Source organism: Neodiprion lecontei, chromosome 1 (assembly GCF_021901455.1).
Source record: "Neodiprion lecontei isolate iyNeoLeco1 chromosome 1, iyNeoLeco1.1, whole genome shotgun sequence".
In the NCBI taxonomy this organism is placed as follows: domain Eukaryota; kingdom Metazoa; phylum Arthropoda; class Insecta; order Hymenoptera; family Diprionidae; genus Neodiprion; species Neodiprion lecontei.
In genome coordinates this window covers 16,481,737-16,494,861 of record NC_060260.1, presented here as the reverse complement: position 1 = coordinate 16,494,861, position 13,125 = coordinate 16,481,737, and positions in this window count along the sequence as shown.

The following is a 13,125-nucleotide window of genomic DNA, read 5'->3' as shown; positions in this document are numbered from 1 at the left end:
GGATGAGGGACATAGAGATAATGATTTTTTGTCTTTATTTTGGTGACACAGCGCACACTGGTTTATTTGAAAAACAGAAAAAGAACTTCATTGAGAAAACTGAAAAATAGACTGTCTTCAGAAAAACTGAAATAAACTGTCTTTGGCTGATGTTTAACAAAAAGTAACAAAAAATATATACCGCAGATGTTGAACTTGGATTGCCTCTTTGTTCAAGTCTCTGAGCGAACTAACTCGTCGCGTCGTTCGTTTTGGCGGACTTGACGCCAAGGCTTCTTCACAAAAACAGGTTGTCGCGCTTCTAGAACGTTCCATCCCGACGCCTGCTTTTTGATTGGCCGAAGCCCTCAAGCCCGAGATCGGGATAAGAGCGAAACCCGTAAAGGCGGACTCGCTAAGAACTATTTTTCTCAATATGAACCAATAATCAAAAAATACATAGGATTTTTCTTATACATATATTTTTCTCTAAAACCTTTGATTGTTGTCAGAATTTTTTTTCAGAAAAATTCTTTTTTCTCCAATAGTGAATTGAAGATTATAATATACATGAATAAAATATAAATAATAAATTTATTCATCATTTTCTCCGTTTAAATAATTATATATATGCTGATTATACATTATTAAAATTGAATATAAATGGAGGCAAGTTAATTGAATAATTATGTGACATAAAAGAAAAACATTTTCAAATTATTAATTTCCTTGAATTAAAGAATAATTAATTTTCTAAAATTGAAAATATGAAATTGAATAACTAATCATATATCTATCTGTATGTTTTCTTCAAACTCTTCAATAAGTCACAATCCATTGTATAAATGTTCCAAATCATAATCCATGAAGTACATGAAATGGCAATCTTTGATTGAATGATATTATTATCATAATTAATGTGTAAGCGAATAATGAAAAAATGCGACGGATTTTTTTAACAATTACAGTAATTTTTGAGAAATTTGATTACTGTGAAATTTTTTTTTTCAACATCTTCCTTTTTTTGGAGGTAAATTCAAAATTATAATATATATGAATGTAATATAAATGATAAATTTATTTGTCATTTTTTTATTAAATTGATTATATATTGATACGAATGATACATTAATATAATTGAATATAAATGGAGGCAACTGAATTGAATAATTTAATGATATGAAAAATAATTTACCTCACTTATTAATTTTTCTGAAATTAAAGAATAATTAGCTCTGAAAAATCAAAAATATAAAATGAAATATTTAATTATATATCTATCTTTGTGTTTTCTTCAATGTAAGAAATATGATTCATTTGAAGTATTTTTTTTTATATCATTAAATTATCCAATTCATTTGCCTACATTTATAATCAATTATATTAATGTATAACTTGTATGTATATGTGATTGATTGAATAAAGGAAATGATAAATGAATTTCCGATTTATATCTTATTTTTATATATCATAATTTTCAATTAACTTTGAAAAAAAAAGAATTAGGAAAAATGAAATTTTTACTGGAAATCAAGTTTTTAAAAATGAATATGATTATACGAAAAATTCTATATATTTTTTAATTATCCGCTCACATAATAATCATGATAAACATTATTTAATCAAAAAATGCCACTTAATGTTCTTTATGCATTGTAATTTAGAACATTTATACAATGGATTAGAACTGATTCGAAATTGTAAAGAAAACATACACACAGATAAATTATCAGTTGTTTAGTTTCATGTTTTCAATTTTCAAGTACTAATTATTTTTTGATTTAAGAAATATGATTCATATGGATTATTTTTTTCTATATCATTGAATTATTTAATTTATTTGCCTACATTTATAATAGATTATATCAATGTATAATTTGTATATATATATATATATATAATTGATTAGGTAAGTAAAATGATAGATGAATTTATTATTTATATCACAATTGTATACATTATAATTTCCAATAAACTTTTAAAAAAAGAAGAATTGAAAAAAAAAAATTTTCTCATGAATTAAATTTTTCAAATATGAATATAATCATTACAAAAATTCTATATATTTCTTCATTATTCGCTCACATATCAATTATAATAGAAATAGTATTCAATCGAAAAATGCCATTCAATGTACTTCATAGATTGTAATTTGGAACATTTATACAATGGATTATAACTTATTGAAAAGTTTGAAGAAAACATACAGATAGATGAATGATTAGTTGTTTAATATCATATTTTTAATTTTTGAAAATTGATAATTCTTCAGTTCAAGAAAAATCATCAATTTAAATTAATTATTTTCAATATCATCAAATTATTTAATTCAATTGCCTCTATTTATATTCAATCATAATAAAGTATAATTTGTACATACATATATAATTAATTGAACGGAGAAAATGATGAATAAATTTATTATATATATTTTATTTATGTATATAATAATTTTCAATTCACTTTTGGAAAAAGAAGAATTTTTCTAAATAAAAATTTTCGCAATAATTAAGTTTTCTAGATAAAAATATAATCATGAAAAAAATCCCATACATTTTTTGATTATTTGTTCACATATTATTTGAAATGAAAATATGAATCGTTAAAAAAATGCCATTTGATGTACTTCATGGATTGTAATTTTGAACATTCATACTATGGATAATAACTCATTAAAAAGTTCAAAGAAAACTCGCAGATAGATATATGATTAGTTATTCAATTTCGTATTTTTAATTTTTCAAAACTAATTATTCTTTGATTCGAGAAAAATGAATTATTCAGGTTAAATATTTTCCATATCATTGAATTATTTAGTTCAGTTGCGTCCATATGTATTGAATTATATTGATGTATCATTTGTATATATATATAATTAATTAAATGAAAGAATCGAATGATAAATTTATTATTTATATTTCATTTATATACATTATAATTATTGATTTACTTCTGAAAAAAGAATGAATTTAAAAAAAAAAAAACGTTTTACATTGAATAAATTTTTTGAAAAGAAATATAATTATTGAAAAAACGTTTATATTCTCTAATTATTCGCTCACATATTAATCAAAGTAAAAACATTATTCATTAGAGTAACGCCATTTATTGTACTTTGTGGATTGTAATTTAGAACATTTATACAATAGATTATAACTTATTGAAAAGTTTAAAGAAAACATACACATAGCTATATGATTAGTTGTTCAATATCGTATTCTCAATTTTTCAAAATTAATTATTCTTCAATTTAAGAAAAATGATTAAGTTAAAGTAATTATTTCTAGTATCATTAATTCATTTGATTCAATTTCCTCCATTTACATTAAATCATATTAATGTATAATTTGTATATATACAAAATTATTGAATGAAAAAAATTAGAAAATAAAGTTATTATTCATGTTTTATTTATATATATTATAATTTGTAATTTACTTTTAAGAAAAGAAGAATTTCTAAAAATCAAAAATTTTTACATTAACTAAAATTTCTAAAAATAAATATGATCATCGAAAGAATTCTATATATTTTTTAATTATTTGCTCACATATTCATTGAAATAAAAATATCATTCATTAAAAAAATTCCATTCAATGTCCTTTGTCGATTGCAATTTGGAACATTTATACAACGGATTAGAACTTATTGAAAAGTTCAAAGAAAACATACAGATAGATGAATGATTAGTTATCTAATTTCATATTCTTAGTCTTTAGAAATTAAGTATCTTTTAATTTGAGAAAAATGATTTATTTAAATTATTATTCTTCATATCATTAGATTATTTCATTGAATTGCCGCCCAATATTATTTTACATTAATGTATGATTTGGGGGGGCCACTGAACCGCCGTTGAGTCAAGACGCTTTTTCTGTGTGCTCTCTAAGTTTTATCATATAACTATACTGATTCGCTTTTCTACCTCAAGTGTTTGATCTCTCTTAACGCGCGAAATAAAACTCTATCATTCTAAATTAATGAATCTGGTGATATCTGCGGGTTTTTTTTCTTGTCAGCCTGTTTTTGGCCCGACTAAGAGCATCTAAGTTAGGTGCTGGATGTTTCTCGGCTAATACTGCCCACGCGATTTATGAATACCAACGCCATCTCTGGTCTCGCCACGGGTAGCTCTCCATCGCTTTTAAGCACACCTGCAGCCGTCAGTAACTTTCAAGTAAAAACCCCTGTAATTGCCACTCCGAAGCCAGGCAGACCGTCTAACCAGCAACTACTGGTTGCGGCCAGCCAATCTTGTACTCTTATCACGAACTACACAGTTGATACGATGAGAAAAAGAACTTTGGACGATTCCTGGCAGTCAGAAGACTCTACTCTGGACTTCAGAACACCTAAAAAACTCAACAAGTAGTCAAGTCCCGTCAAGCCCAACTTTTTCGATCAACCCGCAGACATGGAACGAATTCTCAATGAAATTGCTGCGCTTAGAACCAGCCAAGAAGAAAAACCCAAGGAACTAATGGACAAACTTCAAGAGAACTTTTTGAAAGACCAGGCCTCCTTCACTGAGATAAAAGCCAGCCTCATGTTGCTAGAAGAGGAACATAAAGCAACCAAGACTGACCTGACTAACCGTATTGCAGAAATTGAAAAAAATGCTGTTACGATGGATCAACTGAGTAACATTCTGACGGACCCGTCTTCCTCTAATCTCAACTTCACTGCACGTGTTAATAATCCTAGCAATGATCAGATCTCTTATCTCACTAATAAGCTAGATTCTATCGAAAAAGAAAGTAAAAAGACAAACATCTCTATTACAGGGTACTCTTTTACCTCCAGCGACCACGTATCCGAGATTAAAAATTTCCTCAGTACGAAATTCGGAATATCGTGCCTTAACATTTCGCTAAAAGAATTCACGAAACGGATTATTGTGAATCTCTTTGATCTTGATCAGAAAGCGCATATTCTCAAGAACAAAAAAAATATTCTAGCAGGCACAAAAATCTACATCAACCCGGACCGTACTGCGAAAGAGAGGACAATAGATTGGCATGTAAGAACAAAGATTAAGCAACTAGTGAGTGAAGGCACAAAGTTCAGCAGAAAAGGAAACAAGATCGCAACGAAGGACTTGGTTTATTCGTGGGATGAGGCAAAAAACGCTCTTGTCCCTCAGCCAAAAACCGTAAGCTCCTTTATTCCAGAACTAAATACTGTCCCAAAAAATTTTCAGAAAAATAGATAACAGCTCGCCTGAATTGACTGAAATAACATTCTGGAATCTCCACGGCTTCTCAAACCTCCAACACAGCTCGTTAATAAACCACTCTACCATCATAGCAGCCTGCGAAACCTGGAACACGCAGCCGATTTCACCACCTTTCCTCTCTAACTACAACACATACTGGTCCAATGCCATCAGGAACCATGCCATCGGAAGAGCCAGTGGAGGCCTAATCACTGCAATTAACGCTAACCTCAAAGCATCGTTACTAGAAGACGCTCCATGCTGGATCTTCAACAAAGTATTAATAGGTTCCACAGTACTGATCCTTGGCTCAGTCTACCTAAGAAAATGTCTCGACCTTCGATTCCTACTCGATATACTACAAGAGGTAATTGATGGCATCGAATCCTCCCAAACGTACGATATATTCATTATTGGTGGAGATCTGAACGCCAAAGTAGGCTTTCTGAACCCCTGGCCAGAGGAACTCTTCACAGGACTTCCTCTAAACCCGCTAATTACTACAACAGATGAAACAATATGTGATAGAGGATGTATGCTCATGGACTTCATGCTCGGCAGCGACTTCATCCTTTTAAATGGCAGAACAATTGGTGATTCCCCGGCTCAGCCTACTTTCGATAATCGTGGCACTTCAATAATTGACCTGGTTTGGGTTGACATCTCTGCGCTTCACCTGATAGTGGATCTAGAAGTCATTCTTGAACCATCTCTTTCGGACCATCGACCTGTCCGTCTAACCATTCATACCGAGACACTTGACCAACATCATGCCTGCGCTCCACAGGCCACTCCACACATAAAGAAAAAAATCGTCTGGTCTGAAGAAGCCAAACTGACATACCAGAACCACCTACTTAGTTCACAAGACCTCCCGGATGTCTAGAACGATCCAGCTGATACCACCTACAACTGGCTGCTAAGCTCTATACACTCTGCTGCTCAGAAGGCAGGACTAATAAAAGTTTCAAATTCAACCAGCAGTCTAAAAGCGTCCGGTACCCCATGGTTTGCCAAAGGCTGCAAAGACGCTAAAAGAAATTTTCGGAAAGCACGTCGAAACTGCTAGAAAGGTCAATTCAATATTAAGGCGCGCCGAGAAGTGTCAAATTGCAAGAATATCTACAGAAACCTTTGCCAGGAAAAAAAGAAAGCCTACATTTTGAACATCAAGAATGCTTTTGCCAACGTGTCCGTCCCTTCCAATTTCTGGGCTGCGGTGAAAAAATTTAGCTTCAGAAAAGGAGCGCAATGCGAAATTCCGGTGAACACGTGGAATGCCTTTTACGTCACAATATACAAACCACGAATTGTCATTCCATCTCTTCTGCCGAAGATTGTCAACAACACTTTAGACGTCGAAATTTCTCTTACCGAGCTGGACGCTACACTCGCATCTCTCAAATCAGGCAAGACCCCTCGCCCTGACCTTGTAATAAACGAGCTTTTAAAAGCACTAACTAGTTAACACAAAGAAATCCTCAGAAGCCTATTCAACAAGGTACTCGAGGAGGAGCAAGTCCCCAGATCCTGGGCAATCACACAGATGACTATGATACACAAAAATGGTGATAAGTCTGATCCATCTAACTACCGAGGCATAGCCCTTATCAACACAATCACTAAGATTTTTACAACTCTTCTAAAAAAAAGATTCGTTACGTGGGCAGAGCAAGAAAATCATCTTCCCGAGTGCCAGCTGAGATTCCGCAAAAACCGAGGTTGCACCGAAGCCATATTCTCCCTTATCAGCTCCATACAACTTCAATTCCGCCACAAAGATGGGAGAGAGATATTCGGCATCTTTGTAGACTTCCAAAGAGCGTTTGATTCGGTTCCTCACACACTTCTCTGGGAGAAGCTCCACCGAATGTCGCTAAGCAATCCAAAGGTTACTACGGCCTCAGTATTAACGGACTAACTGACATCCTGATGCTTCTTTACGCCGACGACACGGTCATCTTTGCTCACTCACCAATAGATTTGCTACGAAAGCTCCGAGTGCTGGAAGAATACTGCGACGCAAATGGTCTCACCGTCAACAAATTGAAAACCAAGATTGTCACCTTCAAAGCTGCTAGGAGGACACGTGATTGCTTGTCGCAATACAGAATGTACAAGGGCTCATGCTTAGAGGTAGTCAAAAGTTACTCATACTTGGGTGTCAACATATCCTCGTCGACGAAGGGGCTTAGATCATTACAAACAGCTATCAACAAGGCTAAATGTGTCTCTGGAGCTGCTATGACCATACTGGCTGAAGCTAAATGTGACTCGTGGGAATCCTACAATAAAATCTTCGAGAGCATGGTGGAGTTTGTTTTCCTGTATGCTTTCCCAGCATGGGGTCTTTGGTAGCGCAATTCACTGAAGCCCGTTCAAACCTTTTTTTATAAAAAACTTTTTAACCTTCCACGAAACTCGGCCGAATGGGCTGTACGGCTAGAGTTTGGTCTTGTCCCAGTTGCATATAAAGCGATGCTCCGTCTGTGGAGATGGCTAATCAAAACGCTCAAATCAAAAGACACCTGCCAGCACAAAATTTGCGTGGTTCACCTGTTCGAATTAGCCAAAAATACTACGACTACTTCTCCTTACAACTGGGCTACTCAAATAAGAGAATTTTTAACGGAATGTGAAGCTACTGACCTCTTTGATACGCTTGATCCGCTTATCTGGGAAGCAAGAACAGACAGCGTTTTGCAGCGGTATCGTGCAATTCTGTTACTCAGGGACACAATTGCTTCAAGAAGCTCCAGTTCAGTCGAATTCCAGCTAGCCAGACGAGACCGATACACACCAGCGAAATACCTGCTGATAAAACTGCCTCTTTCAACTAAGCACGCCCTTGCACAACTAAGACTTGACAATATCTATAATTGCTTTCTAAATCTAAGCATGCTGGCTATTAAATTCTCGCCAAACAATCAATGCCCATTATGTAACCTACACGAAGCTGACAGCCTCCGCCACTTCCTGAGTATGTGCCCAATGTTCACGGCCTTAAGAGCATCTTATCTCCAAGACACCCTTCGAAAAACAGGAACCATCGACAAGCTACTAGCAACTACAAATATCAAGGAAATATTTGCGATTGCTAACTACGTGGAATCGTGCTTGAAACTGAGAGCCTGGGCTCTGAACCTGTGACACCATAGATCATAAAATTTAAATCACTACACGTATACTCTACTGTTAATTCTGGTTGAACAAGCTGTTATCTATGTAATAAGTTTTATTAGTTAATTAAAGATGAAGGTTCGTCGAAATTCCGGTCAGGAAGAAGAAGAATTTAATACTTAGAAAGACGTGAATATAAAAAGTCGACGTTTCGGCCGGGCCCTGCCGACCATCCTCAGGCATAAATTCTATAATAAATAACAAAACTAGGATGCTTCAACACAAACAAATCTGAATTGAGCGTATGGAATATGTTTAAAAACAATATTTGTTGTTGTACAAAAATTAGGTGAAAATTAAACAGTTGCACGAAACTGTCAGAGTGACAGTTTTAGGTTAAATGTCAAAATTTTGAAGATAGGTTAATCAGAGGAAAAAAAAAATTGGTTGATGAGAATTGAAAATATGTCAGAAAATGCTTATTAATAATTTGGGAAATGGAATTGGGAAAAGATCAATTAATTTTGAAAAAAATTACTCACAAAAAATGACGACCAGTACATGCTTAGGTGTTGTTAGCGGTACAGCATTTCGGACGGAAGTGAAGGTTAGCGGGAATCGATCCGTAAATCTATGTTGATCAACGTGTGAACTTGATCTATGTTCGAAAGTCATGGAGTACAAAGGCAGTGACCAATAGGAGTAAGGGGCGCCAATGATTTGAAAACATGATAATGTAAACTAGAGAATGTTAGAGTATAGGTGGCTAAGATGTTCAATATCTGTACGTTTGTTAACAGAGTTCCTTTTGTTCTTAAAGATATGGATCATTTCTTTGATGATACGTTTATACCAATTCGGTTCTGTAGCTAGGGTTATAGAGTTGTTGAAATCGAAATTGTGACCCAGGGTCAAAGAGCGATCTGCTAAAGCGCATCTGTCAGTGACATGGCATTTAATATTAGAACGATGACCAGAAATTCTATTTTTTAGGTGTTGTGACGTTTGTCCAATATAACTCATGCTACAGTCTCGACATGGTATTTTATATATACAGTTAATTTTCTCTAAATTAGGAGTAACAGATTTAAGATGAGAAAACAGAGACAGTTTTGTAGTATTAGATATTCTAAAAGTAATTTCAATTCCCTCGTCATTAAGAATTTTTTTGATCTGGCTAGATAGATTTTCTATATACGGTATAGAGATAGAGTTTTTAAATTTATCATTAACATCAGTTGGATTGTTGGAGTCTACATTCCAATCAATCGAGTTGTACATTTTTTCTACTCTATACTTTTTGATATCATTGATGAATTTTATAGGGTAGCCATTGGAAATAAGAGTTGTTTCTACAAGTTTTAAATTCTTTTTAAGGAATTGAGGGTTTGATATTCTAAGGCAGCGATCGAATAAGGATATGGCGACAGATTTTTTGTGTTTGATGGGGTGATGTGAGTTGAAATGAATGTATCTCCCAGACCAGGTTGGTTTATGGTGCCAATCTAAGATTATGGTGTCATTGTGGTTGATTACCATAGTGTCTAGAAAACCGATTTTACCATCTTTTTCCAACTCGAAGGTGAATTGAATACGTGGGTGAAAATTGTTAAATTTATTAAGAAGGAGTTGTAAATTTTCATTTTTGACACACGTTATAATATCATCGACGTACCGATAGTAAAAAGGTAGGCTGAAGGGAAGATTTGAAATGATTTTTTTCTCAAAATGTTCGAGTACCAGATTCGCTACTACTGGGCTAATTGGTGAGCCCATTGCTACGCCAAAAATTTGTTGGTAGAAATTATCTTTGTAGGCGAAATAGCATGAATCTAAACAAAGTTTGGTGGCGGCTAGGAATTCTTTTTTGTTAATGTTAGTGTGACATTTCAAATTGGGCCAGTTTTTACTGATGATCGATATTGCTAGATTGGTTGGAATGTTGGTAAACAGTGATTTGACATCTAGGGATACTAACAGGTGATTAGGCGGAATTGTTTTTCCCCTGATTTTGTTTACAAAGGACCAGGTGTCCTTGATGTGATAGTCTGATGTACCTGTTATGTTTGATAAGACACAAGAACAAAATCTCGAAATTTTGTAGGTGGGGGAATTGATGTTAGAAACAATCGGTCTGAGAGGAACATTCTCTTTATGAATTTTTGGTAGAAAATAAATTTTGGGAGGAAGAGAGTTGTATGTTTTGAGGTGTTTAGCCGAATTGGAATCTATAAATTTTTTCTGATGCCATAGACTTATCATATCGTTGACTTGTTTTTGTACTTTTAAGGTGGGATCACGAGAGATAAGATTATAGGTAGTCGAGTCATTAAGGATATCTTGGCATTTTTGTTCAAACTCCATCTTTTCCATGACGACTGTAATGTTACCTTTGTCGGCATCGGTGACCACTAGGTGGTTATTTTGTTTTAAAAATTCTTTGGTTTGTTTAACCTTGGAAGTTATTTCAAAGTGAGAAGTGGGAGGATTTTTGCCAAGTTTGTTGCCAATGAGTTGGCTAATATTTGATCTTACTTTATCTTTGGTGATTCCACTTTTGTTAATGAGAGCTAATTCTACGCTGCTTACAATATCATCAATAGGTAACTTAATATTGTTAAATGGTAAACCATGATTAGGACCGAGTGATAAGGTATCCTTAATTTCAGAAGGTAACTCTGTTTTAGATAGGTTAACTAACCAATTATTAGTGTGAAACTCTTTAGGAGTATGTATAGATTTGAGTTTGTTAAATTTTCTAATATTATCTGTCTTAATAGCATTGAATAAACGATTGGCCTTTTTTATATCCAAGTTGAAGTTTATATAATCCAAGTTTGTGAATTGGTTCGAGAAGAAAAAGTTGATATTGTGATTAAGTTCTTGGATTAACAGCCTTTCCTGTCGATAACATGTATTCAACAAACTTAAATCTATACATACTCCTAAAGATTTTCACACTAATAATTGGTTAGTTAACCTATCTAAAACAGAGTTACCTTCTGAAATTAAGGATACCTTATCACTCGGTCCTAATCATGGTTTACCATTTAACAATATTAAGTTACCTATTGATGATATTGTAAGCAGCGTAGAATTAGCTCTCATTAACAAAAGTGGAATCACCAAAGATAAAGTAAGATCAAATATTAGCCAACTCATTGGCAACAAACTTGGCAAAAATCCTCCCACTTCTCACTTTGAAATAACTTCCAAGGTTAAACAAACCAAAGAATTTTTAAAACAAAATAACCACCTAGTGGTCACCGATGCCGACAAAGGTAACATTACAGTCGTCATGGAAAAGATGGAGTTTGAACAAAAATGCCAAGATATCCTTAATGACTCGACTACCTATAATCTTATCTCTCGTGATCCCACCTTAAAAGTACAAAAACAAGTCAACGATATGATAAGTCTATGGCATCAGAAAAAATTTATAGATTCCAATTCGGCTAAACACCTCAAAACATACAACTCTCTTCCTCCCAAAATTTATTTTCTACCAAAAATTCATAAAGAGAATGTTCCTCTCAGACCGATTGTTTCTAACATCAATTCCCCCACCTACAAAATTTCGAGATTTTGTTCTTGTGTCTTATCAAACATAACAGGTACATCAGACTATCACATCAAGGACACCTGGTCCTTTGTAAACAAAATCAGGGGAAAAACAATTCCGCCTAATCACCTGTTAGTATCCCTAGATGTCAAATCACTGTTTACCAACATTCCAACCAATCTAGCAATATCGATCATCAGTAAAAACTGGCCCAATTTGAAATGTCACACTAACATTAACAAAAAAGAATTCCTAGCCGCCACCAAACTTTGTTTAGATTCATGCTATTTCGCCTACAAAGATAATTTCTACCAACAAATTTTTGGCGTAGCAATGGGCTCACCAATTAGCCCAGTAGTAGCGAATCTGGTACTCGAACATTTTGAGAAAAAAATCATTTCAAATCTTCCCTTCAGCCTACCTTTTTACTATCGGTACGTCGATGATATTATAACGTGTGTCAAAAATGAAAATTTACAACTCCTTCTTAATAAATTTAACAATTTTCACCCACGTATTCAATTCACCTTCGAGTTGGAAAAAGATGGTAAAATCGGTTTTCTAGACACTATGGTAATCAACCACAATGACACCATAATCTTAGATTGGCACCATAAACCAACCTGGTCTGGGAGATACATTCATTTCAACTCACATCACCCCATCAAACACAAAAAATCTGTCGCCATATCCTTATTCGATCGCTGCCTTAGAATATCAAACCCTCAATTCCTTAAAAAGAATTTAAAACTTGTAGAAACAACTCTTATTTCCAATGGCTACCCTATAAAATTCATCAATGATATCAAAAAGTATAGAGTAGAAAAAATGTACAACTCGATTGATTGGAATGTAGACTCCAACAATCCAACTGATGTTAATGATAAATTTAAAAACTCTATCTCTATACCGTATATAGAAAATCTATCTAGCCAGATCAAAAAAATTCTTAATGACGAGGGAATTGAAATTACTTTTAGAATATCTAATACTACAAAACTGTCTCTGTTTTCTCATCTTAAATCTGTTACTCCTAATTTAGAGAAAATTAACTGTATATATAAAATACCATGTCGAGACTGTAGCATGAGTTATATTGGACAAACGTCACAACACCTAAAAAATAGAATTTCTGGTCATCGTTCTAATATTAAATGCCATGTCACTGACAGATGCGCTTTAGCAGATCGCTCTTTGACCCTGGGTCACAATTTCGATTTCAACAACTCTATAACCCTAGCTACAGAAC